This window comes from Salvelinus fontinalis, unplaced genomic scaffold, assembly GCF_029448725.1.
Source record: "Salvelinus fontinalis isolate EN_2023a unplaced genomic scaffold, ASM2944872v1 scaffold_1443, whole genome shotgun sequence".
Classification (NCBI taxonomy): domain Eukaryota; kingdom Metazoa; phylum Chordata; class Actinopteri; order Salmoniformes; family Salmonidae; genus Salvelinus; species Salvelinus fontinalis.
This window is the reverse complement of record NW_026601652.1, coordinates 12781-39862: the sequence shown is the minus strand read 5'-3', so window position 1 is coordinate 39862 and position 27082 is coordinate 12781. Positions and strand designations below refer to the sequence as shown.

At 43.2% G+C, this 27082-nt stretch overlaps 37 non-coding genes across 37 annotated transcripts; 18 read left to right on the top strand and 19 right to left on the bottom strand.

Annotated features, from left to right (window-relative positions):
* Positions 1 to 120: 120 nt before the first annotated feature.
* trnag-ucc (transfer RNA glycine (anticodon UCC)) lies at positions 121 to 192 on the top strand. Its single transcript has one exon. It is a non-coding gene; the product is annotated as a tRNA-Gly (tRNA).
* A 286-nt stretch (positions 193 to 478) lies between these two features.
* On the bottom strand, positions 479 to 550 carry trnap-agg (transfer RNA proline (anticodon AGG)). Its single transcript has one exon. It is a non-coding gene; the product is annotated as a tRNA-Pro (tRNA).
* A 761-nt stretch (positions 551 to 1311) lies between these two features.
* trnag-ucc (transfer RNA glycine (anticodon UCC)) lies at positions 1312 to 1383 on the top strand. The gene has a single exon. It is a non-coding gene; the product is annotated as a tRNA-Gly (tRNA).
* A 286-nt stretch (positions 1384 to 1669) lies between these two features.
* On the bottom strand, positions 1670 to 1741 carry trnap-agg (transfer RNA proline (anticodon AGG)). Its single transcript has one exon. It is a non-coding gene; the product is annotated as a tRNA-Pro (tRNA).
* Positions 1742 to 2502: 761 nt separating this feature from the next.
* trnag-ucc (transfer RNA glycine (anticodon UCC)) lies at positions 2503 to 2574 on the top strand. Its single transcript has one exon. It is a non-coding gene; the product is annotated as a tRNA-Gly (tRNA).
* A 286-nt stretch (positions 2575 to 2860) lies between these two features.
* Positions 2861 to 2932, bottom strand: trnap-agg (transfer RNA proline (anticodon AGG)). The gene has a single exon. It is a non-coding gene; the product is annotated as a tRNA-Pro (tRNA).
* Positions 2933 to 3693: 761 nt separating this feature from the next.
* On the top strand, positions 3694 to 3765 carry trnag-ucc (transfer RNA glycine (anticodon UCC)). The gene has a single exon. It is a non-coding gene; the product is annotated as a tRNA-Gly (tRNA).
* A 286-nt stretch (positions 3766 to 4051) lies between these two features.
* On the bottom strand, positions 4052 to 4123 carry trnap-agg (transfer RNA proline (anticodon AGG)). The gene has a single exon. It is a non-coding gene; the product is annotated as a tRNA-Pro (tRNA).
* Positions 4124 to 4884: 761 nt separating this feature from the next.
* On the top strand, positions 4885 to 4956 carry trnag-ucc (transfer RNA glycine (anticodon UCC)). Its single transcript has one exon. It is a non-coding gene; the product is annotated as a tRNA-Gly (tRNA).
* A 286-nt stretch (positions 4957 to 5242) lies between these two features.
* trnap-agg (transfer RNA proline (anticodon AGG)) lies at positions 5243 to 5314 on the bottom strand. The gene has a single exon. It is a non-coding gene; the product is annotated as a tRNA-Pro (tRNA).
* A 761-nt stretch (positions 5315 to 6075) lies between these two features.
* On the top strand, positions 6076 to 6147 carry trnag-ucc (transfer RNA glycine (anticodon UCC)). Its single transcript has one exon. It is a non-coding gene; the product is annotated as a tRNA-Gly (tRNA).
* Positions 6148 to 6433: 286 nt separating this feature from the next.
* trnap-agg (transfer RNA proline (anticodon AGG)) lies at positions 6434 to 6505 on the bottom strand. The gene has a single exon. It is a non-coding gene; the product is annotated as a tRNA-Pro (tRNA).
* Positions 6506 to 7266: 761 nt separating this feature from the next.
* trnag-ucc (transfer RNA glycine (anticodon UCC)) lies at positions 7267 to 7338 on the top strand. The gene has a single exon. It is a non-coding gene; the product is annotated as a tRNA-Gly (tRNA).
* Positions 7339 to 7624: 286 nt separating this feature from the next.
* Positions 7625 to 7696, bottom strand: trnap-agg (transfer RNA proline (anticodon AGG)). Its single transcript has one exon. It is a non-coding gene; the product is annotated as a tRNA-Pro (tRNA).
* Positions 7697 to 8457: 761 nt separating this feature from the next.
* Positions 8458 to 8529, top strand: trnag-ucc (transfer RNA glycine (anticodon UCC)). The gene has a single exon. It is a non-coding gene; the product is annotated as a tRNA-Gly (tRNA).
* Positions 8530 to 8815: 286 nt separating this feature from the next.
* On the bottom strand, positions 8816 to 8887 carry trnap-agg (transfer RNA proline (anticodon AGG)). Its single transcript has one exon. It is a non-coding gene; the product is annotated as a tRNA-Pro (tRNA).
* A 761-nt stretch (positions 8888 to 9648) lies between these two features.
* Positions 9649 to 9720, top strand: trnag-ucc (transfer RNA glycine (anticodon UCC)). The gene has a single exon. It is a non-coding gene; the product is annotated as a tRNA-Gly (tRNA).
* A 286-nt stretch (positions 9721 to 10006) lies between these two features.
* On the bottom strand, positions 10007 to 10078 carry trnap-agg (transfer RNA proline (anticodon AGG)). Its single transcript has one exon. It is a non-coding gene; the product is annotated as a tRNA-Pro (tRNA).
* Positions 10079 to 10839: 761 nt separating this feature from the next.
* Positions 10840 to 10911, top strand: trnag-ucc (transfer RNA glycine (anticodon UCC)). Its single transcript has one exon. It is a non-coding gene; the product is annotated as a tRNA-Gly (tRNA).
* A 286-nt stretch (positions 10912 to 11197) lies between these two features.
* Positions 11198 to 11269, bottom strand: trnap-agg (transfer RNA proline (anticodon AGG)). Its single transcript has one exon. It is a non-coding gene; the product is annotated as a tRNA-Pro (tRNA).
* Positions 11270 to 12030: 761 nt separating this feature from the next.
* Positions 12031 to 12102, top strand: trnag-ucc (transfer RNA glycine (anticodon UCC)). The gene has a single exon. It is a non-coding gene; the product is annotated as a tRNA-Gly (tRNA).
* A 286-nt stretch (positions 12103 to 12388) lies between these two features.
* Positions 12389 to 12460, bottom strand: trnap-agg (transfer RNA proline (anticodon AGG)). The gene has a single exon. It is a non-coding gene; the product is annotated as a tRNA-Pro (tRNA).
* A 1982-nt stretch (positions 12461 to 14442) lies between these two features.
* On the bottom strand, positions 14443 to 14514 carry trnap-agg (transfer RNA proline (anticodon AGG)). The gene has a single exon. It is a non-coding gene; the product is annotated as a tRNA-Pro (tRNA).
* Positions 14515 to 15277: 763 nt separating this feature from the next.
* On the top strand, positions 15278 to 15349 carry trnag-ucc (transfer RNA glycine (anticodon UCC)). Its single transcript has one exon. It is a non-coding gene; the product is annotated as a tRNA-Gly (tRNA).
* A 286-nt stretch (positions 15350 to 15635) lies between these two features.
* trnap-agg (transfer RNA proline (anticodon AGG)) lies at positions 15636 to 15707 on the bottom strand. The gene has a single exon. It is a non-coding gene; the product is annotated as a tRNA-Pro (tRNA).
* A 761-nt stretch (positions 15708 to 16468) lies between these two features.
* Positions 16469 to 16540, top strand: trnag-ucc (transfer RNA glycine (anticodon UCC)). Its single transcript has one exon. It is a non-coding gene; the product is annotated as a tRNA-Gly (tRNA).
* Positions 16541 to 18648: 2108 nt separating this feature from the next.
* On the bottom strand, positions 18649 to 18720 carry trnap-agg (transfer RNA proline (anticodon AGG)). Its single transcript has one exon. It is a non-coding gene; the product is annotated as a tRNA-Pro (tRNA).
* Positions 18721 to 19481: 761 nt separating this feature from the next.
* On the top strand, positions 19482 to 19553 carry trnag-ucc (transfer RNA glycine (anticodon UCC)). The gene has a single exon. It is a non-coding gene; the product is annotated as a tRNA-Gly (tRNA).
* A 2109-nt stretch (positions 19554 to 21662) lies between these two features.
* On the bottom strand, positions 21663 to 21734 carry trnap-agg (transfer RNA proline (anticodon AGG)). Its single transcript has one exon. It is a non-coding gene; the product is annotated as a tRNA-Pro (tRNA).
* A 762-nt stretch (positions 21735 to 22496) lies between these two features.
* Positions 22497 to 22568, top strand: trnag-ucc (transfer RNA glycine (anticodon UCC)). Its single transcript has one exon. It is a non-coding gene; the product is annotated as a tRNA-Gly (tRNA).
* Positions 22569 to 22854: 286 nt separating this feature from the next.
* trnap-agg (transfer RNA proline (anticodon AGG)) lies at positions 22855 to 22926 on the bottom strand. The gene has a single exon. It is a non-coding gene; the product is annotated as a tRNA-Pro (tRNA).
* Positions 22927 to 23689: 763 nt separating this feature from the next.
* On the top strand, positions 23690 to 23761 carry trnag-ucc (transfer RNA glycine (anticodon UCC)). The gene has a single exon. It is a non-coding gene; the product is annotated as a tRNA-Gly (tRNA).
* Positions 23762 to 24047: 286 nt separating this feature from the next.
* trnap-agg (transfer RNA proline (anticodon AGG)) lies at positions 24048 to 24119 on the bottom strand. Its single transcript has one exon. It is a non-coding gene; the product is annotated as a tRNA-Pro (tRNA).
* Positions 24120 to 24882: 763 nt separating this feature from the next.
* Positions 24883 to 24954, top strand: trnag-ucc (transfer RNA glycine (anticodon UCC)). The gene has a single exon. It is a non-coding gene; the product is annotated as a tRNA-Gly (tRNA).
* Positions 24955 to 25240: 286 nt separating this feature from the next.
* Positions 25241 to 25312, bottom strand: trnap-agg (transfer RNA proline (anticodon AGG)). The gene has a single exon. It is a non-coding gene; the product is annotated as a tRNA-Pro (tRNA).
* A 763-nt stretch (positions 25313 to 26075) lies between these two features.
* trnag-ucc (transfer RNA glycine (anticodon UCC)) lies at positions 26076 to 26147 on the top strand. Its single transcript has one exon. It is a non-coding gene; the product is annotated as a tRNA-Gly (tRNA).
* Positions 26148 to 26433: 286 nt separating this feature from the next.
* On the bottom strand, positions 26434 to 26505 carry trnap-agg (transfer RNA proline (anticodon AGG)). The gene has a single exon. It is a non-coding gene; the product is annotated as a tRNA-Pro (tRNA).
* Between the last annotated feature and the right edge of the window lie 577 nt (positions 26506 to 27082).

Sequence of the window (27082 nt, the reverse complement as noted above, 5' to 3'; positions counted from 1 at the left end):
CCTAAGCCATAATCATACACCTATACCAACGATCCGATTGGTCAAAGAATTTTCACTTTCCAGCAAAATTACGATCAAGATATGAATTGATGTCTTCATGTTTCTAGTGAGCTGCACATAGCATTGGTGGTATAGTGGTGAGCATAGCTGCCTTCCAAGCAGTTGACCCGGGTTCGATTCCCGGCCAATGCAGAGCATGAGGAGTTCATTAATTTTAGGGGCTGGATGTCATTTCAAGTGTATGACAGTTGAATAAATATCCTTGTTGGTGCAAGTCAGATTTGCGCCAACATTCTGCAGGTTTTCTAAATGAATAAATCTTGTGCGACATTGAACCATCTAGTGCATATCACAATAGATTTGTAGTCCATCGCCTAAACCAGTCAGCCACCTCGTCCTGCGCCCAAGAGGTGGCAGTTGGCGCACCGACCAGTGGCCCGAGATCTGCCTGTCTGAGATTGTTAAAGGATCTGCAAAAGGGCTCATCCGGGATTTGAACCCGGGACCTCTCGCACCCTAAGCGAGAATCATACCCCTAGACCAACGAGCCTTATACCAAAGAATTTTTTTTTTGCTTTCTGCAGCAATGACAGTGAGAATATCGATTGACGTGTCCACGGTGCTTGGAAAGATAGAACCTCATGTGAGTGTTTGTGCTGTTCTTGTGAGCGTGAATCAACGTAAATGAATGTAAAAAATACCCATTAAAATCGATTCGTTTTCAACTAGAAACGTTGAGACGCATCGTATCCGTCTAAATCCTCCATAACTGCTTATGTTACACCTTCGCATCTGCAGTGAAAGATGGTGGACCTAGAGCAGTGTTTGTCAAACCATGAGACATACCTATAATCGGTCTTCTCACAAAAACAGCTGTAGCTTCCGAACCGTTTGACCTACAAATGCGTATGACCACTCTCTGGAAAGGGGAGACCCTCACGAACACAGTGGTATTCTCACTTTTCCTCTACGTCCCCCACAAGTGTCAGGGGACTCGTCTGAAGTCGGAACCGTCTATGTGCCAACTTCTGTTTGTAGAATCCAAAACCTTTGGGCTACAAACTAATGTGATCCCACTTGTCACAATGTTCTCCGCTTTGCCCTACATTCCCCACAAGTGTCACGGGACTAATCTGAAGGTAACCGGTACCGATTAAAATGATAGATTTTTTAACCAGGGACCACTCGCAACCTAAGCCATAATCATACACCTATACCAACGATCCGATTGGTCAAAGAATTTTCACTTTCCAGCAAAATTACGATCAAGATATGAATTGATGTCTTCATGTTTCTAGTGAGCTGCACATAGCATTGGTGGTATAGTGGTGAGCATAGCTGCCTTCCAAGCAGTTGACCCGGGTTCGATTCCCGGCCAATGCAGAGCATGAGGAGTTCATTAATTTTAGGGGCTGGATGTCATTTCAAGTGTATGACAGTTGAATAAATATCCTTGTTGGTGCAAGTCAGATTTGCGCCAACATTCTGCAGGTTTTCTAAATGAATAAATCTTGTGCGACATTGAACCATCTAGTGCATATCACAATAGATTTGTAGTCCATCGCCTAAACCAGTCAGCCACCTCGTCCTGCGCCCAAGAGGTGGCAGTTGGCGCACCGACCAGTGGCCCGAGATCTGCCTGTCTGAGATTGTTAAAGGATCTGCAAAAGGGCTCATCCGGGATTTGAACCCGGGACCTCTCGCACCCTAAGCGAGAATCATACCCCTAGACCAACGAGCCTTATACCAAAGAATTTTTTTTTTGCTTTCTGCAGCAATGACAGTGAGAATATCGATTGACGTGTCCACGGTGCTTGGAAAGATAGAACCTCATGTGAGTGTTTGTGCTGTTCTTGTGAGCGTGAATCAACGTAAATGAATGTAAAAAATACCCATTAAAATCGATTCGTTTTCAACTAGAAACGTTGAGACGCATCGTATCCGTCTAAATCCTCCATAACTGCTTATGTTACACCTTCGCATCTGCAGTGAAAGATGGTGGACCTAGAGCAGTGTTTGTCAAACCATGAGACATACCTATAATCGGTCTTCTCACAAAAACAGCTGTAGCTTCCGAACCGTTTGACCTACAAATGCGTATGACCACTCTCTGGAAAGGGGAGACCCTCACGAACACAGTGGTATTCTCACTTTTCCTCTACGTCCCCCACAAGTGTCAGGGGACTCGTCTGAAGTCGGAACCGTCTATGTGCCAACTTCTGTTTGTAGAATCCAAAACCTTTGGGCTACAAACTAATGTGATCCCACTTGTCACAATGTTCTCCGCTTTGCCCTACATTCCCCACAAGTGTCACGGGACTAATCTGAAGGTAACCGGTACCGATTAAAATGATAGATTTTTTAACCAGGGACCACTCGCAACCTAAGCCATAATCATACACCTATACCAACGATCCGATTGGTCAAAGAATTTTCACTTTCCAGCAAAATTACGATCAAGATATGAATTGATGTCTTCATGTTTCTAGTGAGCTGCACATAGCATTGGTGGTATAGTGGTGAGCATAGCTGCCTTCCAAGCAGTTGACCCGGGTTCGATTCCCGGCCAATGCAGAGCATGAGGAGTTCATTAATTTTAGGGGATGGATGTCATTTCAAGTGTATGACAGTTGAATAAATATCCTTGTTGGTGCAAGTCAGATTTGCGCCAACATTCTGCAGGTTTTCTAAATGAATAAATCTTGTGCGACATTGAACCATCTAGTGCATATCACAATAGATTTGTAGTCCATCGCCTAAACCAGTCAGCCACCTCGTCCTGCGCCCAAGAGGTGGCAGTTGGCGCACCGACCAGTGGCCCGAGATCTGCCTGTCTGAGATTGTTAAAGGATCTGCAAAAGGGCTCATCCGGGATTTGAACCCGGGACCTCTCGCACCCTAAGCGAGAATCATACCCCTAGACCAACGAGCCTTATACCAAAGAATTTTTTTTTTGCTTTCTGCAGCAATGACAGTGAGAATATCGATTGACGTGTCCACGGTGCTTGGAAAGATAGAACCTCATGTGAGTGTTTGTGCTGTTCTTGTGAGCGTGAATCAACGTAAATGAATGTAAAAAATACCCATTAAAATCGATTCGTTTTCAACTAGAAACGTTGAGACGCATCGTATCCGTCTAAATCCTCCATAACTGCTTATGTTACACCTTCGCATCTGCAGTGAAAGATGGTGGACCTAGAGCAGTGTTTGTCAAACCATGAGACATACCTATAATCGGTCTTCTCACAAAAACAGCTGTAGCTTCCGAACCGTTTGACCTACAAATGCGTATGACCACTCTCTGGAAAGGGGAGACCCTCACGAACACAGTGGTATTCTCACTTTTCCTCTACGTCCCCCACAAGTGTCAGGGGACTCGTCTGAAGTCGGAACCGTCTATGTGCCAACTTCTGTTTGTAGAATCCAAAACCTTTGGGCTACAAACTAATGTGATCCCACTTGTCACAATGTTCTCCGCTTTGCCCTACATTCCCCACAAGTGTCACGGGACTAATCTGAAGGTAACCGGTACCGATTAAAATGATAGATTTTTTAACCAGGGACCACTCGCAACCTAAGCCATAATCATACACCTATACCAACGATCCGATTGGTCAAAGAATTTTCACTTTCCAGCAAAATTACGATCAAGATATGAATTGATGTCTTCATGTTTCTAGTGAGCTGCACATAGCATTGGTGGTATAGTGGTGAGCATAGCTGCCTTCCAAGCAGTTGACCCGGGTTCGATTCCCGGCCAATGCAGAGCATGAGGAGTTCATTAATTTTAGGGGCTGGATGTCATTTCAAGTGTATGACAGTTGAATAAATATCCTTGTTGGTGCAAGTCAGATTTGCGCCAACATTCTGCAGGTTTTCTAAATGAATAAATCTTGTGCGACATTGAACCATCTAGTGCATATCACAATAGATTTGTAGTCCATCGCCTAAACCAGTCAGCCACCTCGTCCTGCGCCCAAGAGGTGGCAGTTGGCGCACCGACCAGTGGCCCGAGATCTGCCTGTCTGAGATTGTTAAAGGATCTGCAAAAGGGCTCATCCGGGATTTGAACCCGGGACCTCTCGCACCCTAAGCGAGAATCATACCCCTAGACCAACGAGCCTTATACCAAAGAATTTTTTTTTTGCTTTCTGCAGCAATGACAGTGAGAATATCGATTGACGTGTCCACGGTGCTTGGAAAGATAGAACCTCATGTGAGTGTTTGTGCTGTTCTTGTGAGCGTGAATCAACGTAAATGAATGTAAAAAATACCCATTAAAATCGATTCGTTTTCAACTAGAAACGTTGAGACGCATCGTATCCGTCTAAATCCTCCATAACTGCTTATGTTACACCTTCGCATCTGCAGTGAAAGATGGTGGACCTAGAGCAGTGTTTGTCAAACCATGAGACATACCTATAATCGGTCTTCTCACAAAAACAGCTGTAGCTTCCGAACCGTTTGACCTACAAATGCGTATGACCACTCTCTGGAAAGGGGAGACCCTCACGAACACAGTGGTATTCTCACTTTTCCTCTACGTCCCCCACAAGTGTCAGGGGACTCGTCTGAAGTCGGAACCGTCTATGTGCCAACTTCTGTTTGTAGAATCCAAAACCTTTGGGCTACAAACTAATGTGATCCCACTTGTCACAATGTTCTCCGCTTTGCCCTACATTCCCCACAAGTGTCACGGGACTAATCTGAAGGTAACCGGTACCGATTAAAATGATAGATTTTTTAACCAGGGACCACTCGCAACCTAAGCCATAATCATACACCTATACCAACGATCCGATTGGTCAAAGAATTTTCACTTTCCAGCAAAATTACGATCAAGATATGAATTGATGTCTTCATGTTTCTAGTGAGCTGCACATAGCATTGGTGGTATAGTGGTGAGCATAGCTGCCTTCCAAGCAGTTGACCCGGGTTCGATTCCCGGCCAATGCAGAGCATGAGGAGTTCATTAATTTTAGGGGCTGGATGTCATTTCAAGTGTATGACAGTTGAATAAATATCCTTGTTGGTGCAAGTCAGATTTGCGCCAACATTCTGCAGGTTTTCTAAATGAATAAATCTTGTGCGACATTGAACCATCTAGTGCATATCACAATAGATTTGTAGTCCATCGCCTAAACCAGTCAGCCACCTCGTCCTGCGCCCAAGAGGTGGCAGTTGGCGCACCGACCAGTGGCCCGAGATCTGCCTGTCTGAGATTGTTAAAGGATCTGCAAAAGGGCTCATCCGGGATTTGAACCCGGGACCTCTCGCACCCTAAGCGAGAATCATACCCCTAGACCAACGAGCCTTATACCAAAGAATTTTTTTTTTGCTTTCTGCAGCAATGACAGTGAGAATATCGATTGACGTGTCCACGGTGCTTGGAAAGATAGAACCTCATGTGAGTGTTTGTGCTGTTCTTGTGAGCGTGAATCAACGTAAATGAATGTAAAAAATACCCATTAAAATCGATTCGTTTTCAACTAGAAACGTTGAGACGCATCGTATCCGTCTAAATCCTCCATAACTGCTTATGTTACACCTTCGCATCTGCAGTGAAAGATGGTGGACCTAGAGCAGTGTTTGTCAAACCATGAGACATACCTATAATCGGTCTTCTCACAAAAACAGCTGTAGCTTCCGAACCGTTTGACCTACAAATGCGTATGACCACTCTCTGGAAAGGGGAGACCCTCACGAACACAGTGGTATTCTCACTTTTCCTCTACGTCCCCCACAAGTGTCAGGGGACTCGTCTGAAGTCGGAACCGTCTATGTGCCAACTTCTGTTTGTAGAATCCAAAACCTTTGGGCTACAAACTAATGTGATCCCACTTGTCACAATGTTCTCCGCTTTGCCCTACATTCCCCACAAGTGTCACGGGACTAATCTGAAGGTAACCGGTACCGATTAAAATGATAGATTTTTTAACCAGGGACCACTCGCAACCTAAGCCATAATCATACACCTATACCAACGATCCGATTGGTCAAAGAATTTTCACTTTCCAGCAAAATTACGATCAAGATATGAATTGATGTCTTCATGTTTCTAGTGAGCTGCACATAGCATTGGTGGTATAGTGGTGAGCATAGCTGCCTTCCAAGCAGTTGACCCGGGTTCGATTCCCGGCCAATGCAGAGCATGAGGAGTTCATTAATTTTAGGGGATGGATGTCATTTCAAGTGTATGACAGTTGAATAAATATCCTTGTTGGTGCAAGTCAGATTTGCGCCAACATTCTGCAGGTTTTCTAAATGAATAAATCTTGTGCGACATTGAACCATCTAGTGCATATCACAATAGATTTGTAGTCCATCGCCTAAACCAGTCAGCCACCTCGTCCTGCGCCCAAGAGGTGGCAGTTGGCGCACCGACCAGTGGCCCGAGATCTGCCTGTCTGAGATTGTTAAAGGATCTGCAAAAGGGCTCATCCGGGATTTGAACCCGGGACCTCTCGCACCCTAAGCGAGAATCATACCCCTAGACCAACGAGCCTTATACCAAAGAATTTTTTTTTTGCTTTCTGCAGCAATGACAGTGAGAATATCGATTGACGTGTCCACGGTGCTTGGAAAGATAGAACCTCATGTGAGTGTTTGTGCTGTTCTTGTGAGCGTGAATCAACGTAAATGAATGTAAAAAATACCCATTAAAATCGATTCGTTTTCAACTAGAAACGTTGAGACGCATCGTATCCGTCTAAATCCTCCATAACTGCTTATGTTACACCTTCGCATCTGCAGTGAAAGATGGTGGACCTAGAGCAGTGTTTGTCAAACCATGAGACATACCTATAATCGGTCTTCTCACAAAAACAGCTGTAGCTTCCGAACCGTTTGACCTACAAATGCGTATGACCACTCTCTGGAAAGGGGAGACCCTCACGAACACAGTGGTATTCTCACTTTTCCTCTACGTCCCCCACAAGTGTCAGGGGACTCGTCTGAAGTCGGAACCGTCTATGTGCCAACTTCTGTTTGTAGAATCCAAAACCTTTGGGCTACAAACTAATGTGATCCCACTTGTCACAATGTTCTCCGCTTTGCCCTACATTCCCCACAAGTGTCACGGGACTAATCTGAAGGTAACCGGTACCGATTAAAATGATAGATTTTTTAACCAGGGACCACTCGCAACCTAAGCCATAATCATACACCTATACCAACGATCCGATTGGTCAAAGAATTTTCACTTTCCAGCAAAATTACGATCAAGATATGAATTGATGTCTTCATGTTTCTAGTGAGCTGCACATAGCATTGGTGGTATAGTGGTGAGCATAGCTGCCTTCCAAGCAGTTGACCCGGGTTCGATTCCCGGCCAATGCAGAGCATGAGGAGTTCATTAATTTTAGGGGATGGATGTCATTTCAAGTGTATGACAGTTGAATAAATATCCTTGTTGGTGCAAGTCAGATTTGCGCCAACATTCTGCAGGTTTTCTAAATGAATAAATCTTGTGCGACATTGAACCATCTAGTGCATATCACAATAGATTTGTAGTCCATCGCCTAAACCAGTCAGCCACCTCGTCCTGCGCCCAAGAGGTGGCAGTTGGCGCACCGACCAGTGGCCCGAGATCTGCCTGTCTGAGATTGTTAAAGGATCTGCAAAAGGGCTCATCCGGGATTTGAACCCGGGACCTCTCGCACCCTAAGCGAGAATCATACCCCTAGACCAACGAGCCTTATACCAAAGAATTTTTTTTTTGCTTTCTGCAGCAATGACAGTGAGAATATCGATTGACGTGTCCACGGTGCTTGGAAAGATAGAACCTCATGTGAGTGTTTGTGCTGTTCTTGTGAGCGTGAATCAACGTAAATGAATGTAAAAAATACCCATTAAAATCGATTCGTTTTCAACTAGAAACGTTGAGACGCATCGTATCCGTCTAAATCCTCCATAACTGCTTATGTTACACCTTCGCATCTGCAGTGAAAGATGGTGGACCTAGAGCAGTGTTTGTCAAACCATGAGACATACCTATAATCGGTCTTCTCACAAAAACAGCTGTAGCTTCCGAACCGTTTGACCTACAAATGCGTATGACCACTCTCTGGAAAGGGGAGACCCTCACGAACACAGTGGTATTCTCACTTTTCCTCTACGTCCCCCACAAGTGTCAGGGGACTCGTCTGAAGTCGGAACCGTCTATGTGCCAACTTCTGTTTGTAGAATCCAAAACCTTTGGGCTACAAACTAATGTGATCCCACTTGTCACAATGTTCTCCGCTTTGCCCTACATTCCCCACAAGTGTCACGGGACTAATCTGAAGGTAACCGGTACCGATTAAAATGATAGATTTTTTAACCAGGGACCACTCGCAACCTAAGCCATAATCATACACCTATACCAACGATCCGATTGGTCAAAGAATTTTCACTTTCCAGCAAAATTACGATCAAGATATGAATTGATGTCTTCATGTTTCTAGTGAGCTGCACATAGCATTGGTGGTATAGTGGTGAGCATAGCTGCCTTCCAAGCAGTTGACCCGGGTTCGATTCCCGGCCAATGCAGAGCATGAGGAGTTCATTAATTTTAGGGGCTGGATGTCATTTCAAGTGTATGACAGTTGAATAAATATCCTTGTTGGTGCAAGTCAGATTTGCGCCAACATTCTGCAGGTTTTCTAAATGAATAAATCTTGTGCGACATTGAACCATCTAGTGCATATCACAATAGATTTGTAGTCCATCGCCTAAACCAGTCAGCCACCTCGTCCTGCGCCCAAGAGGTGGCAGTTGGCGCACCGACCAGTGGCCCGAGATCTGCCTGTCTGAGATTGTTAAAGGATCTGCAAAAGGGCTCATCCGGGATTTGAACCCGGGACCTCTCGCACCCTAAGCGAGAATCATACCCCTAGACCAACGAGCCTTATACCAAAGAATTTTTTTTTTGCTTTCTGCAGCAATGACAGTGAGAATATCGATTGACGTGTCCACGGTGCTTGGAAAGATAGAACCTCATGTGAGTGTTTGTGCTGTTCTTGTGAGCGTGAATCAACGTAAATGAATGTAAAAAATACCCATTAAAATCGATTCGTTTTCAACTAGAAACGTTGAGACGCATCGTATCCGTCTAAATCCTCCATAACTGCTTATGTTACACCTTCGCATCTGCAGTGAAAGATGGTGGACCTAGAGCAGTGTTTGTCAAACCATGAGACATACCTATAATCGGTCTTCTCACAAAAACAGCTGTAGCTTCCGAACCGTTTGACCTACAAATGCGTATGACCACTCTCTGGAAAGGGGAGACCCTCACGAACACAGTGGTATTCTCACTTTTCCTCTACGTCCCCCACAAGTGTCAGGGGACTCGTCTGAAGTCGGAACCGTCTATGTGCCAACTTCTGTTTGTAGAATCCAAAACCTTTGGGCTACAAACTAATGTGATCCCACTTGTCACAATGTTCTCCGCTTTGCCCTACATTCCCCACAAGTGTCACGGGACTAATCTGAAGGTAACCGGTACCGATTAAAATGATAGATTTTTTAACCAGGGACCACTCGCAACCTAAGCCATAATCATACACCTATACCAACGATCCGATTGGTCAAAGAATTTTCACTTTCCAGCAAAATTACGATCAAGATATGAATTGATGTCTTCATGTTTCTAGTGAGCTGCACATAGCATTGGTGGTATAGTGGTGAGCATAGCTGCCTTCCAAGCAGTTGACCCGGGTTCGATTCCCGGCCAATGCAGAGCATGAGGAGTTCATTAATTTTAGGGGCTGGATGTCATTTCAAGTGTATGACAGTTGAATAAATATCCTTGTTGGTGCAAGTCAGATTTGCGCCAACATTCTGCAGGTTTTCTAAATGAATAAATCTTGTGCGACATTGAACCATCTAGTGCATATCACAATAGATTTGTAGTCCATCGCCTAAACCAGTCAGCCACCTCGTCCTGCGCCCAAGAGGTGGCAGTTGGCGCACCGACCAGTGGCCCGAGATCTGCCTGTCTGAGATTGTTAAAGGATCTGCAAAAGGGCTCATCCGGGATTTGAACCCGGGACCTCTCGCACCCTAAGCGAGAATCATACCCCTAGACCAACGAGCCTTATACCAAAGAATTTTTTTTTTGCTTTCTGCAGCAATGACAGTGAGAATATCGATTGACGTGTCCACGGTGCTTGGAAAGATAGAACCTCATGTGAGTGTTTGTGCTGTTCTTGTGAGCGTGAATCAACGTAAATGAATGTAAAAAATACCCATTAAAATCGATTCGTTTTCAACTAGAAACGTTGAGACGCATCGTATCCGTCTAAATCCTCCATAACTGCTTATGTTACACCTTCGCATCTGCAGTGAAAGATGGTGGACCTAGAGCAGTGTTTGTCAAACCATGAGACATACCTATAATCGGTCTTCTCACAAAAACAGCTGTAGCTTCCGAACCGTTTGACCTACAAATGCGTATGACCACTCTCTGGAAAGGGGAGACCCTCACGAACACAGTGGTATTCTCACTTTTCCTCTACGTCCCCCACAAGTGTCAGGGGACTCGTCTGAAGTCGGAACCGTCTATGTGCCAACTTCTGTTTGTAGAATCCAAAACCTTTGGGCTACAAACTAATGTGATCCCACTTGTCACAATGTTCTCCGCTTTGCCCTACATTCCCCACAAGTGTCACGGGACTAATCTGAAGGTAACCGGTACCGATTAAAATGATAGATTTTTTAACCAGGGACCACTCGCAACCTAAGCCATAATCATACACCTATACCAACGATCCGATTGGTCAAAGAATTTTCACTTTCCAGCAAAATTACGATCAAGATATGAATTGATGTCTTCATGTTTCTAGTGAGCTGCACATAGCATTGGTGGTATAGTGGTGAGCATAGCTGCCTTCCAAGCAGTTGACCCGGGTTCGATTCCCGGCCAATGCAGAGCATGAGGAGTTCATTAATTTTAGGGGCTGGATGTCATTTCAAGTGTATGACAGTTGAATAAATATCCTTGTTGGTGCAAGTCAGATTTGCGCCAACATTCTGCAGGTTTTCTAAATGAATAAATCTTGTGCGACATTGAACCATCTAGTGCATATCACAATAGATTTGTAGTCCATCGCCTAAACCAGTCAGCCACCTCGTCCTGCGCCCAAGAGGTGGCAGTTGGCGCACCGACCAGTGGCCCGAGATCTGCCTGTCTGAGATTGTTAAAGGATCTGCAAAAGGGCTCATCCGGGATTTGAACCCGGGACCTCTCGCACCCTAAGCGAGAATCATACCCCTAGACCAACGAGCCTTATACCAAAGAATTTTTTTTTTGCTTTCTGCAGCAATGACAGTGAGAATATCGATTGACGTGTCCACGGTGCTTGGAAAGATAGAACCTCATGTGAGTGTTTGTGCTGTTCTTGTGAGCGTGAATCAACGTAAATGAATGTAAAAAATACCCATTAAAATCGATTCGTTTTCAACTAGAAACGTTGAGACGCATCGTATCCGTCTAAATCCTCCATAACTGCTTATGTTACACCTTCGCATCTGCAGTGAAAGATGGTGGACCTAGAGCAGTGTTTGTCAAACCATGAGACATACCTATAATCGGTCTTCTCACAAAAACAGCTGTAGCTTCCGAACCGTTTGACCTACAAATGCGTATGACCACTCTCTGGAAAGGGGAGACCCTCACGAACACAGTGGTATTCTCACTTTTCCTCTACGTCCCCCACAAGTGTCAGGGGACTCGTCTGAAGTCGGAACCGTCTATGTGCCAACTTCTGTTTGTAGAATCCAAAACCTTTGGGCTACAAACTAATGTGATCCCACTTGTCACAATGTTCTCCGCTTTGCCCTACATTCCCCACAAGTGTCACGGGACTAATCTGAAGGTAACCGGTACCGATTAAAATGATAGATTTTTTAACCAGGGACCACTCGCAACCTAAGCCATAATCATACACCTATACCAACGATCCGATTGGTCAAAGAATTTTCACTTTCCAGCAAAATTACGATCAAGATATGAATTGATGTCTTCATGTTTCTAGTGAGCTGCACATAGCATTGGTGGTATAGTGGTGAGCATAGCTGCCTTCCAAGCAGTTGACCCGGGTTCGATTCCCGGCCAATGCAGAGCATGAGGAGTTCATTAATTTTAGGGGCTGGATGTCATTTCAAGTGTATGACAGTTGAATAAATATCCTTGTTGGTGCAAGTCAGATTTGCGCCAACATTCTGCAGGTTTTCTAAATGAATAAATCTTGTGCGACATTGAACCATCTAGTGCATATCACAATAGATTTGTAGTCCATCGCCTAAACCAGTCAGCCACCTCGTCCTGCGCCCAAGAGGTGGCAGTTGGCGCACCGACCAGTGGCCCGAGATCTGCCTGTCTGAGATTGTTAAAGGATCTGCAAAAGGGCTCATCCGGGATTTGAACCCGGGACCTCTCGCACCCTAAGCGAGAATCATACCCCTAGACCAACGAGCCTTATACCAAAGAATTTTTTTTTTGCTTTCTGCAGCAATGACAGTGAGAATATCGATTGACGTGTCCACGGTGCTTGGAAAGATAGAACCTCATGTGAGTGTTTGTGCTGTTCTTGTGAGCGTGAATCAACGTAAATGAATGTTAACCTGTCTAGGATCAGCGTGGCGCTAGCGGCACACCCCCCCCCCCCCCCCCACTGAAAAACCAGTGCCGCGAAATTCAAAAAAAATATTTTTTTTAAATATTTAACTTTCACACATTAAAGTCCAATACAGCTAATGAAAGACACAGATCTTGTGAATCCAGTCAACATTTCCGATTTTTAAAATGTTTTACAGGGAAGACACAATATGTAAAGATGTACATCTATTACCTAAAAACACATTAGCATAATCCACCATCTTTTATTTGTCCACCAACACCAGTAGCCATCACCAATTCGGCTAAACTAAGATATTTATAGCCCCTAACCAACAAAAAAACTCATTAGATGACAGTCTGATAACATATTTATGGTATGGGATAGGTTTTGTTAGAAAAAAGTGCATATTTCAGGTATATGGCATAGTTTACAATTGCACCCACCATCACAAATGGACTAGAATAATTACAATGAGCAACGTGTTTACCTAACTTACTAATCATCAAACATTTCGTAAAAATACACAGCATACACGAATCGAAAGACACAGATCCTGTGAATACAGACAATATTTCAGATTTTCTAAGTGTCTTACAGCGAAAACACAATAAATCGTTATATTAGCATAGCACATAGCAACTTAGCAGCCCAGCATTGATTCTAGCCAAAGTGAGCGATAACGTCAACATCGCCAAAATATATTAATTTTTTCACTAACCTTCTCAGAATTCTTCAGATGACACTCCTGTAACATCATATTACACAATGCATATAGAGTTTGATCGAAAATGTTTATATTTAGCCACCAAAATCATGGTTAGACAATGTGAAATGTAGACTCAGCTGGTCAGAAAATGTCCTTGCGCCACTTAGACAGTGATCTACTCTTATACATAAATACTCATAAACGTGACTAAAAAATATAGGGTGGACAGGGATTGATAGACAATTTAATTCTTAATACAATTGCGTTATTACATTTTTTAATTTATCCTTACTTTTCAATACAGTTTGCGCCAAGCGAAGCTACGTCAAAAAACATGGCGTCCTAAGCCACTAAAATGTTTCGACAGAAACACGATTTATCATAATAAAAATGTCCTACCTTGAGCTGTTCTTCCATCAGTATCTTGGGCAAAGGATCCTTTCTTGGGAGAAATCGTCTTTTGGTGGAAAGCTGTCCTCTTGCCATGTGGAAATGTCAACTGCGTTCGGGATGAACTGAAAAGCGTGCCCAACTTTTCACATCGTTGCAAAAATAAATGTCCCAAAATCGCACTAAACGGATATAAATTGCTATAAAACGCTTTAAATTAACTACCTTATGATGTTTTTAACTCCTATAACGAGTGAAAAGATGACCGGAGAAATATAACAGGCTAAACTAACGCTTGGAACAGGTGCGGGCCGGTGTCCTCTAGGCGCATGACGCAGCTCCAAAAGAATGACTAGCTCAGGGTTTTTTCATTTGTAGGGCCTGTGAACGCGCAATCGACCCCGTTGGAATCGTCATCACGTAAAGGCATCCAGGGGAAGACGTAAGAAGTGTCCGTATAGTCATAGCAATAACAGTGCCCTTTTAACTGACTTCAGAACAGTGGCCAACATTTCTCAAATCTGACTCCATGTCAGGGAAATTGCTCTAGAATGGGCTCTGTTCCACTTAGAGACAAAATTTCAACTCCTATAGAAACTATAGACTGTTTTCTATCCAATAATAATAATAATATGCATATTGTACGATCAAGGATTTTGTGGGAAGCCGTTTCAAAAATTACCCAATTAGCATAAATAGTCTAAACAGCGCCCCCATCCCCAACAGGTTAAAGGATCTGCCAAAGGGCTCATCCAGGATTTGAACCCGGGACCTCTCGCACCCTAAGCGAGAATCATAACCCTAGACCAACGAGCCTTTTTATCAATGTGTTTTTTTTTTTGCTTTCTGCAGCAATGACAGTGAGGATATCGATTGACGTGTCCACGGTGCTTGGAAAGATAGAACCTCATGTGAGTGTTTGTGCTATACCTGTGAGCGTGAATCAACGTAAATGAATGTAAAAAATACCCATTAAAATCGATTCGTTTTCAACTAGAAACGTTGAGACGCATCGTATCCGTCTAAATCCTCCATAACTGCTTATGTTACACCTTCGCATCTGCAGTGAAAGATGGTGGACCTAGAGCAGTGTTTGTCAAACCATGAGACATACCTATAATCGGTCTTCTCACAAAAACAGCTGTAGCTTCCGAACCGTTTGACCTACAAATTCGTATGACCACTCTCTGGAAAGGGGAGACCCTCACGAACACAGTGGTATTTTCACTTTTCCTCTACGTCCCCCACAAGAGTCAGGGGACTCGTCTGAAGTCGGAACCGTCTATGTGATAACTTCTGTTTTTAGAATCCAAAACCTTTGGGCTACAAACTAATGTGATCCCACTTGTCACAATGTTCTCCGCTTTGCCCTACATTCCCCACAAGTGTCACGGGACTAATCTGAAGGTAACCGGTACCGATTAAAATGATAGATTTTTTAACCAGGGACCACTCGCAACCTAAGCCATAATCATACACCTATACCAACGATCCGATTGTTCAAAGAATTTTCACTTTCCAGCAAAATTACGATCAAGATATGAATTGATGTCTCCATGTTTCTAATGAGCTGCACATAGCATTGGTGGTATAGTGGTGAGCATAGCTGCCTTCCAAGCAGTTGACCCGGGTTCGATTCCCGGCCAATGCAGAGCATGAGGAATTCATTAATTTTAGGGGCTGGATGTCATTTCAAGTGTATGACAGTTGAATAAATATCCTTGTTGGTGGAAGTCAGATTTGCGCCAACATTCTGCAGGTTTTCTAAATGAATAAATCTTGTGCGACATTGAACCATCTAGTGCATATCACAATAGATTTGTAGTCCATCGCCTAAACCAGTCAGCCACCTCGTCCTGCGCCCAAGAGGTGGCAGTTGGCGCACCGACCAGTGGCCCGAGATCTGCCTGTCTGAGATTGTTAAAGGATCTGCAAAAGGGCTCATCCGGGATTTGAACCCGGGACCTCTCGCACCCTAAGCGAGAATCATACCCCTAGACCAACGAGCCTTATACCAAAGAATTTTTTTTTTGCTTTCTGCAGCAATGACAGTGAGAATATCGATTGACGTGTCCACGGTGCTTGGAAAGATAGAACCTCATGTGAGTGTTTGTGCTATACTTGTGAGCGTGAATCAACGTAAATGAATGTAAAAAATACCCATTAAAATCGATTCGTTTTCAACTAGAAACGTTGAGACGCATCGTATCCGTCTAAATCCTCCATAACTGCTTATGTTACACCTTCGCATCTGCAGTGAAAGATGGTGGACCTAGAGCAGTGTTTGTCAAACCATGAGACATACCTATAATCGGTCTTCTCACAAAAACAGCTGTAGCTTCCGAACCGTTTGACCTACAAATTCGTATGACCACTCTCTGGAAAGGGGAGACCCTCACGAACACAGTGGTATTTTCACTTTTCCTCTACGTCCCCCACAAGAGTCAGGGGACTCGTCTGAAGTCGGAACCGTCTATGTGATAACTTCTGTTTTTAGAATCCAAAACCTTTGGGCTACAAACTAATGTGATCCCACTTGTCACAATGTTCTCCGCTTTGCCCTACATTCCCCACAAGTGTCACGGGACTAATCTGAAGGTAACCGGTACCGATTAAAATGATAGATTTTTTAACCAGGGACCACTCGCAACCTAAGCCATAATCATACACCTATACCAACGATCCGATTGGTCAAAGAATTTTCACTTTCCAGCAAAATTACGATCAAGATATGAATTGATGTCTCCATGTTTCTAATGAGCTGCACATAGCATTGGTGGTATAGTGGTGAGCATAGCTGCCTTCCAAGCAGTTGACCCGGGTTCGATTCCCGGCCAATGCAGAGCATGAGGAATTCATTAATTTTAGGGGCTGGATGTCATTTCAAGTGTATGACAGTTGAATAAATATCCTTGTTGGTGGAAGTCAGATTTGCGCCAACATTCTGCAGGTTTTCTAAATGAATAAATCTTGTGCGACATTGAACCATCTAGTGCATATCACAATAGATTTGTAGTCCATCGCCTAAACCAGTCAGCCACCTCGTCCTGCGCCCAAGAGGTGGCAGTTGGCGCACCGACCAGTGGCCCGAGATCTGCCTGTCTGAGATTGTTAACCTGTCTAGGATCAGCGTGGCGCTAGCGGCACCCCCCCCCCCCCCCACTGAAAAACCAGTGCCGCGAAATTCAAAAAAAATATTTTTTTTAAATATTTAACTTTCACACATTAAAGTCCAATACAGCTAATGAAAGACACAGATCTTATGAATCCAGTCAACATTTCCGATTTTTAAAATGTTTTACAGGGAAGACACAATATGTAAAGATGTACATCTATTACCTAAAAACACATTAGCATAATCCACCATCTTTTATTTGTCCACCAACACCAGTAGCCATCACCAATTCGGCTAAACTAAGATATTTATAGCCCCTAACCAACAAAAAAACTCATTAGATGACAGTCTGATAACATATTTATGGTATGGGATAGGTTTTGTTAGAAAAAAGTGCATATTTCAGGTATATGGCATAGTTTACAATTGCACCCACCATCACAAATGGACTAGAATAATTACAATGAGCAACGTGTTTACCTAACTACTAATCATCAAACATTTCGTAAAAATACACAGCATACACGAATCGAAAGACACAGATCCTGTGAATACAGACAATATTTCAGATTTTCTAAGTGTCTTACAGCGAAAACACAATAAATCGTTATATTAGCTTAGCACATAGCAATTAGCAGCCCAGCATTGATTCTAGCCAAAGTGAGCGATAAAAGTCAACATCGCCAAAAGATATTAATTTTTTCACTAACCTTCTCAGAATTCTTCCGATGACACTCCTGTAACATCACATTACAACATGCATATACAGTTTGATCGAAAATGTTTATATTTAGCCACCAAAATCATGGTTAGACAATGTGAAATGTAGACTCAGCTGGTCAAGAAAACGTCCTTGCGCCACTTAGACAGTGATCTACTCTTATACATAAATACTCATAAACGTGACTAAAAAATATAGGGTGGACAGGGATTGATAGACAATTTAATTCTTAATACAATTGCGTTATTACATTTTTTAATTTATCCTTACTTTTCAATACAGTTTGCGCCAAGCGAAGCTACGTCAAAAAACATGGCGTCCTAAGCCACTAAAATGTTTCGACAGAAACACGATTTATCATAATAAAAATGTCCTACCTTGAGCTGTTCTTCCATCAGTATCTTGGGCAAAGGATCCTTTCTTGGGAGAAATCGTCTTTTGGTGGAAAGCTGTCCTCTTGCCATGTGGAAATGTCAACTGCGTTCGGGATGAACTGAAAAGCGTGCCCAACTTTTCACATCGTTGCAAAAATAAATGTCCCAAAATCGCACTAAACGGATATAAATTGCTATAAAACGCTTTAAATTAACTACTTTGTGATGTTTGTAACTCCTATAACGAGTGAAAAGATGACCGGAGAAATATAACAGGCTAAACTAACGCTTGGAACAGGAGAGGGTCGGTGTCTTCCACGCGCGTTACGCAGCAAGAAAAGACTTGCTAGCTAAAGGTTTTTTTCATTTGTAGGGCCTGTGAACGAGCAATCGAGCCCGTTGGAATCGTCATCACGTAAAGGCATCCAGGGGAAGACGTAAGAAGTGTCCGTATAGTCATAGCAACGACAGAGCCCTTTTAAATGACTTCAGAAAAGTGGCCAACGTTTCTCAAATCTGACTCCATGTCAGGGAAATTGCTGTAGAATGGGCTCTGTTCCACTTAGAGACAAAATTTCAACTCCTATAGAAACTATAGACTGTTTTCTATCCAATAATAATAATAATATGCATATTGTACGATCAAGGATTTTGTGGGAAGCCGTTTAAAAAATTAGCCACATTAGCATAAATAGTCTAAACAGCGCCCCCATCCCCAACAGGTTAAAGGATCTGCAAAAGGGCTCATCCGGGATTTGAACCCGGGACCTCTCGCACCCTAAGCGAGAATCATACGCCTAGACCAACGAGCCTTATACCAAAGAATATTTTTTTTGCTTTCTGCAGCAATGACAGTGAGAATATCGATTGACGTGTCCACGGTGCTTGGAAAGATAGAACCTCATGTGAGTGTTTGTGCTATACTTGTGAGCGTGAATCAACGTAAATGAATGTAAAAAATACCCATTAAAATCGATTTGTTTTCAACTAGAAACGTTGAGACGCATCGTATCCGTCTAAATCCTCCATAACTGCTTATGTTACACCTTCGCATCTGCAGTGAAAGATGGTGGACCTAGAGCAGTGTTTGTCAAACCATGAGACATACCTATAATCGGTCTTCTCACAAAAACAGCTGTAGCTTCCGAACCGTTTGACCTACAAATTCGTATGACCACTCTCTGGAAAGGGGAGACCCTCACGAACACAGTGGTATTCTCACTTTTCCTCTACGTCCCCCACAAGTGTCAGGGGACTCGTCTGAAGTCGGAACCGTCTATGTGCCAACTTCTGTTTGTAGAATCCAAAACCTTTGGGCTACAAACTAATGTGATCCCACTTGTCACAATGTTCTCCGCTTTGCCCTACGTTCCCCACAAGTGTCACGGGACTAATCTGAAGGTAACCGGTACCGATTAAAATGATAGATTTTTTAACCAGGGACCACTCGCAACCTAAGCCATAATCAAACACCTATACCAACGATCCGATTGGTCAAAGAATTTTCACTTTCCAGCAAAATTACGGTCAAGATATGAATCGATGTCTCCATGTTTCTAATGAGCTGCACATAGCATTGGTGGTATAGTGGTGAGCATAGCTGCCTTCCAAGCAGTTGACCCGGGTTCGATTCCCGGCCAATGCAGAGCATGAGGAATTCATTAATTTTAGGGGCTGGATGTCATTTCAGGTGTATGACAGTTGAATAAATATCCTTGTTGGTGGAAGTCAGATTTGCGCCAACATTCTGCAGGTTTTCTAAATAAATAAATCTTGTGCGACATTGAACCTTCTAGTGCCTATCACAATAGATTTGTATTCCATTGCCTAAACCATTCAGCCACCTCGTCCTGCACCCAAGAGGTGGCAGTTGGCGCACCGACCAGTGGCCCGAGATCTGCCTGTCTGAGATTGTTAACCTGTCTAGGATCAGCGTGGCGCTAGCGGCACTCCCCCCCCCCCCCCCACTGAAAAACCAGTGCCGCGAAATTCAAAAAAAATATTTTTTTAAAATATTTAACTTTCACACATTAAAGTCCAATACAGCTAATGAAAGACACAGATCTTGTGAATCCAGTCAACATTTCCGATTTTTAAAATGTTTTACAGGGAAGACACAATATGTAAAGATGTACATCTATTACCTAAAAACACATTAGCATAATCCACCATCTTTTATTTGTCCACCAACACCAGTAGCCATCACCAATTCGGCTAAACTAAGATATTTATAGCCCCTAACCAACAAAAAAACTCATTAGATGACAGTCTGATAACATATTTATGGTATGGGATAGGTTTTGTTAGAAAAAAGTGCATATTTCAGGTATATGGCATAGTTTACAATTGCACCCACCATCACAAATGGACTAGAATAATTACAATGAGCAACGTGTTTACCTAACTACTAATCATCAAACATTTCGTAAAAATACACAGCATACACGAATCGAAAGACACAGATCCTGTGAATACAGACAATATTTCAGATTTTCTAAGTGTCTTACAGCGAAAACACAATAAATCGTTATATTAGCTTAGCACATAGCAATTAGCAGCCCAGCATTGATTCTAGCCAAAGTGAGCGATAAAAGTCAACATCGCCAAAAGATATTAATTTTTTCACTAACCTTCTCAGAATTCTTCCGATGACACTCCTGTAACATCACATTACAACATGCATATACAGTTTGATCGAAAATGTTTATATTTAGCCACCAAAATCATGGTTAGACAATGTGAAATGTAGACTAGCTGGTACAGAAAACGTCCTTGCGCCACTTAGACAGTGATCTACTCTTATACATAAATACTCATAAACGTGACTAAAAAATATAGGGTGGACAGGGATTGATAGACAATTTAATTCTTAATACAATTGCGTTATTACATTTTTTAATTTATCCTTACTTTTCAATACAGTTTGCGCCAAGCGAAGCTACGTCAAAAAACATGGCGTCCTAAGCCACTAAAATGTTTCGACAGAAACACGATTTATCATAATAAAAATGTCCTACCTTGAGCTGTTCTTCCATCAGTATCTTGGGCAAAGGATCCTTTCTTGGGAGAAATCGTCTTTTGGTGGAAAGCTGTCCTCTTGCCATGTGGAAATGTCAACTGCGTTCGGGATGAACTGAAAAGCGTGCCCAACTTTTCACATCGTTGCAAAAATAAATGTCCCAAAATCGCACTAAACGGATATAAATTGCTATAAAACGCTTTAAATTAACTACTTTGTGATGTTTGTAACTCCTATAACGAGTGAAAAGATGACCGGAGAAATATAACAGGCTAAACTAACGCTTGGAACAGGAGAGGGTCGGTGTCTTCCACGCGCGTTACGCAGCAAGAAAAGACTTGCTAGCTAAAGGTTTTTTTCATTTGTAGGGCCTGTGAACGCGCAATCGAGCCCGTTGGAATCGTCATCACGTAAAGGCATCCAGGGGAAGACGTAAGAAGTGTCCGTATAGTCATAGCAACGACAGTGCCCTTTTAACTGACTTCAGAAAAGTGGCCAACGTTTCTCAAATCTGACTCCATGTCAGGGAAATTGCTGTAGAATGGGCTCTGTTCCACTTAGAGACAAAATTTCAACTCCTATAGAAACTATAGACTGTTTTCTATCCAATAATAATAATAATATGCATATTGTACGATCAAGGATTTTGTGGGAAGCCGTTTAAAAAATTAGCCACATTAGCATAAATAGTCTAAACAGCGCCCCCATCCCCAACAGGTTAAAGGATCTGCAAAAGGGCTCATCCGGGATTTGAACCCGGGACCTCTCGCACCCTAAGCGAGAATCATACCCCTAGACCAACGAGCCTTATACCAAATAATTTTTTTTTTTGCTTTCTGCAGCAATGACAGTGAGAATATCGATTGACGTGTCCACGGTGCTTGGAAAGATAGAACCTCATGTGAGTGTTTGTGCTATACTTGTGAGCGTGAATCAACGTAAATGAATGTAAAAAATACCCATTAAAATCGATTTGTTTTCAACTAGAAACGTTGAGACGCATCGTATCCGTCTAAATTCTCCATAAAAGCTTATGTTACACCTTCGCATCTGCAGTGAAAGATGGTGGACCTAGAGCGGTGTTTGTCAAACCATGAGACATACCTATAATCGGTCTTCTCACAAAAACAGCTGTAGCTTGCGAACCGTTTGATCTACAAATTCGTATGACCACTCTCTAGAGAGGGGAGACCCTCACGAACACAGTGGTATTCTCACTTTTCCTCTACGTCCCCCACAAGTGTCAGGGGACTCGTCTGAAGTTGGAACCGTCTATGTGCCAACTTCTGTTTGTAGAATCCAAAACCTTTGGGCTACAAACTAATGTGATCCCACTTGTCACAATGTTCTCCGCTTTGCCCTACGTTCCCCACAAGTGTCACGGGACTAATCTGAAGGTAACCGGTACCGATTAAAATGATAGATTTTTTAACCAGGGACCACTCGCAACCTAAGCCATAATCAAACACCTATACCAACGATCCGATTGGTCAAAGAATTTTCACTTTCCAGCAAAATTACGGTCAAGATATGAATCGATGTCTCCATGTTTCTAATGATCTGCACATAGCATTGGTGGTATAGTGGTGAGCATAGCTGCCTTCCAAGCAGTTGACCCGGGTTCGATTCCCGGCCAATGCAGAGCATGAGGAATTCATTAATTTTAGGGGCTGGATGTCATTTCAGGTGTATGACAGTTGAATAAATATCCTTGTTGGTGGAAGTCAGATTTGCGCCAACATTCTGCAGGTTTTCTAAATAAATAAATCTTGTGCGACATTGAACCTTCTAGTGCCTATCACAATAGATTTGTATTCCATTGCCTAAACCATTCAGCCACCTCGTCCTGCACCCAAGAGGTGGCAGTTGGCGCACCGACCAGTGGCCCGAGATCTGCCTGTCTGAGATTGTTAAAGGATCTGCCAAAGGGCTCATCCAGGATTTGAACCCGGGACCTCTCGCACCCTAAGCGAGAATCATAACCCTAGACCAACGAGCCTTTTTATCAATGTGTTTTTTTTTTTGCTTTCTGCAGCAATGACAGTGAGGATATCGATTGACGTGTCCACGGTGCTTGGAAAGATAGAACCTCATGTGAGTGTTTGTGCTATACCTGTGAGCGTGAATCAACGTAAATGAATGTAAAAAATACCCATTAAAATCGATTTGTTTTCAACTAGAAACGTTGAGACGCATCGTATCCGTCTAAATTCTCCATAAAAGCTTATGTTACACCTTCGCATCTGCAGTGAAAGATGGTGGACCTAGAGCGGTGTTTGTCAAACCATGAGACATACCTATAATCGGTCTTCTCACAAAAACAGCTGTAGCTTGCGAACCGTTTGATCTACAAATTCGTATGACCACTCTCTAGAGAGGGGAGACCCTCACGAACACAGTGGTATTCTCACTTTTCCTCTACGTCCCCCACAAGTGTCAGGGGACTCGTCTGAAGTTGGAACCGTCTATGTGCCAACTTCTGTTTGTAGAATCCAAAACCTTTGGGCTACAAACTAATGTGATCCCACTTGTCACAATGTTCTCCGCTTTGCCCTACGTTCCCCACAAGTGTCACGGGACTAATCTGAAGGTAACCGGTACCGATTAAAATGATAGATTTTTTAACCAGGGACCACTCGCAACCTAAGCCATAATCAAACACCTATACCAACGATCCGATTGGTCAAAGAATTTTCACTTTCCAGCAAAATTACGGTCAAGATATGAATCGATGTCTCCATGTTTCTAATGATCTGCACATAGCATTGGTGGTATAGTGGTGAGCATAGCTGCCTTCCAAGCAGTTGACCCGGGTTCGATTCCCGGCCAATGCAGAGCATGAGGAATTCATTAATTTTAGGGGCTGGATGTCATTTCAGGTGTATGACAGTTGAATAAATATCCTTGTTGGTGGAAGTCAGATTTGCGCCAACATTCTGCAGGTTTTCTAAATAAATAAATCTTGTGCGACATTGAACCTTCTAGTGCCTATCACAATAGATTTGTATTCCATTGCCTAAACCATTCAGCCACCTCGTCCTGCACCCAAGAGGTGGCAGTTGGCGCACCGACCAGTGGCCCGAGATCTGCCTGTCTGAGATTGTTAAAGGATCTGCCAAAGGGCTCATCCAGGATTTGAACCCGGGACCTCTCGCACCCTAAGCGAGAATCATAACCCTAGACCAACGAGCCTTTTTATCAATGTGTTTTTTTTTTTGCTTTCTGCAGCAATGACAGTGAGGATATCGATTGACGTGTCCACGGTGCTTGGAAAGATAGAACCTCATGTGAGTGTTTGTGCTATACCTGTGAGCGTGAATCAACGTAAATGAATGTAAAAAATACCCATTAAAATCGATTTGTTTTCAACTAGAAACGTTGAGACGCATCGTATCCGTCTAAATTCTCCATAAAAGCTTATGTTACACCTTCGCATCTGCAGTGAAAGATGGTGGACCTAGAGCGGTGTTTGTCAAACCATGAGACATACCTATAATCGGTCTTCTCACAAAAACAGCTGTAGCTTGCGAACCGTTTGATCTACAAATTCGTATGACCACTCTCTAGAGAGGGGAGACCCTCACGAACACAGTGGTATTCTCACTTTTCCTCTACGTCCCCCACAAGTGTCAGGGGACTCGTCTGAAGTTGGAACCGTCTATGTGCCAACTTCTGTTTGTAGAATCCAAAACCTTTGGGCTACAAACTAATGTGATCCCACTTGTCACAATGTTCTCCGCTTTGCCCTACGTTCCCCACAAGTGTCACGGGACTAATCTGAAGGTAACCGGTACCGATTAAAATGATAGATTTTTTAACCAGGGACCACTCGCAACCTAAGCCATAATCAAACACCTATACCAACGATCCGATTGGTCAAAGAATTTTCACTTTCCAGCAAAATTACGGTCAAGATATGAATCGATGTCTCCATGTTTCTAATGATCTGCACATAGCATTGGTGGTATAGTGGTGAGCATAGCTGCCTTCCAAGCAGTTGACCCGGGTTCGATTCCCGGCCAATGCAGAGCATGAGGAATTCATTAATTTTAGGGGCTGGATGTCATTTCAGGTGTATGACAGTTGAATAAATATCCTTGTTGGTGGAAGTCAGATTTGCGCCAACATTCTGCAGGTTTTCTAAATAAATAAATCTTGTGCGACATTGAACCTTCTAGTGCCTATCACAATAGATTTGTATTCCATTGCCTAAACCATTCAGCCACCTCGTCCTGCACCCAAGAGGTGGCAGTTGGCGCACCGACCAGTGGCCCGAGATCTGCCTGTCTGAGATTGTTAAAGGATCTGCCAAAGGGCTCATCCAGGATTTGAACCCGGGACCTCTCGCACCCTAAGCGAGAATCATAACCCTAGACCAACGAGCCTTTTTATCAATGTGTTTTTTTTTTTGCTTTCTGCAGCAATGACAGTGAGGATATCGATTGACGTGTCCACGGTGCTTGGAAAGATAGAACCTCATGTGAGTGTTTGTGCTATACCTGTGAGCGTGAATCAACGTAAATGAATGTAAAAAATACCCATTAAAATCGATTTGTTTTCAACTAGAAACGTTGAGACGCATCGTATCCGTCTAAATTCTCCATAAAAGCTTATGTTACACCTTCGCATCTGCAGTGAAAGATGGTGGACCTAGAGCGGTGTTTGTCAAACCATGAGACATACCTATAATCGGTCTTCTCACAAAAACAGCTGTAGCTTGCGAACCGTTTGATCTACAAATTCGTATGACCACTCTCTAGAGAGGGGAGACCCTCACGAACACAGTGGTATTCTCACTTTTCCTCTACGTCCCCCACAAGTGTCAGGGGACTCGTCTGAAGTTGGAACCGTCTATGTGCCAACTTCTGTTTGTAGAATCCAAAACCTTTGGGCTACAAACTAATGTGATCCCACTTGTCACAATGTTCTCCGCTTTGCCCTACGTTCCCCACAAGTGTCACGGGACTAATCTGAAGGTAACCGGTACCGATTAAAATGATAGATTTTTTAACCAGGGACCACTCGCAACCTAAGCCATAATCAAACACCTATACCAACGATCCGATTGGTCAAAGAATTTTCACTTTCCAGCAAAATTACGGTCAAGATATGAATCGATGTCTCCATGTTTCTAATGATCTGCACATAGCATTGGTGGTATAGTGGTGAGCATAGCTGCCTTCCAAGCAGTTGACCCGGGTTCGATTCCCGGCCAATGCAGAGCATGAGGAATTCATTAATTTTAGGGGCTGGATGTCATTTCAGGTGTATGACAGTTGAATAAATATCCTTGTTGGTGGAAGTCAGATTTGCGCCAACATTCTGCAGGTTTTCTAAATAAATAAATCTTGTGCGACATTGAACCTTCTAGTGCCTATCACAATAGATTTGTATTCCATTGCCTAAACCATTCAGCCACCTCGTCCTGCACCCAAGAGGTGGCAGTTGGCGCACCGACCAGTGGCCCGAGATCTGCCTGTCTGAGATTGTTAAAGGATCTGCCAAAGGGCTCATCCAGGATTTGAACCCGGGACCTCTCGCACCCTAAGCGAGAATCATAACCCTAGACCAACGAGCCTTTTTATCAATGTGTTTTTTTTTTTGCTTTCTGCAGCAATGACAGTGAGGATATCGATTGACGTGTCCACGGTGCTTGGAAAGATAGAACCTCATGTGAGTGTTTGTGCTATACCTGTGAGCGTGAATCAACGTAAATGAATGTAAAAAATACCCATTAAAATCGATTTGTTTTCAACTAGAAACGTTGAGACGCATCGTATCCGTCTAAATTCTCCATAAAAGCTTATGTTACACCTTCGCATCTGCAGTGAAAGATGGTGGACCTAGAGCGGTGTTTGTCAAACCATGAGACATACCTATAATCGGTCTTCTCACAAAAACAGCTGTAGCTTGCGAACCGTTTGATCTACAAATTCGTATGACCACTCTCTAGAGAGGGGAGACCCTCACGAACACAGTGGTATTCTCACTTTTCCTCTACGTCCCCCACAAGTGTCAGGGGACTCGTCTGAAGTTGGAACCGTCTATGTGCCAACTTCTGTTTGTAGAATCCAAAACCTTTGGGCTACAAACTAATGTGATCCCACTTGTCACAATGTTCTCCGCTTTGCCCTACGTTCCCCACAAGTGTCACG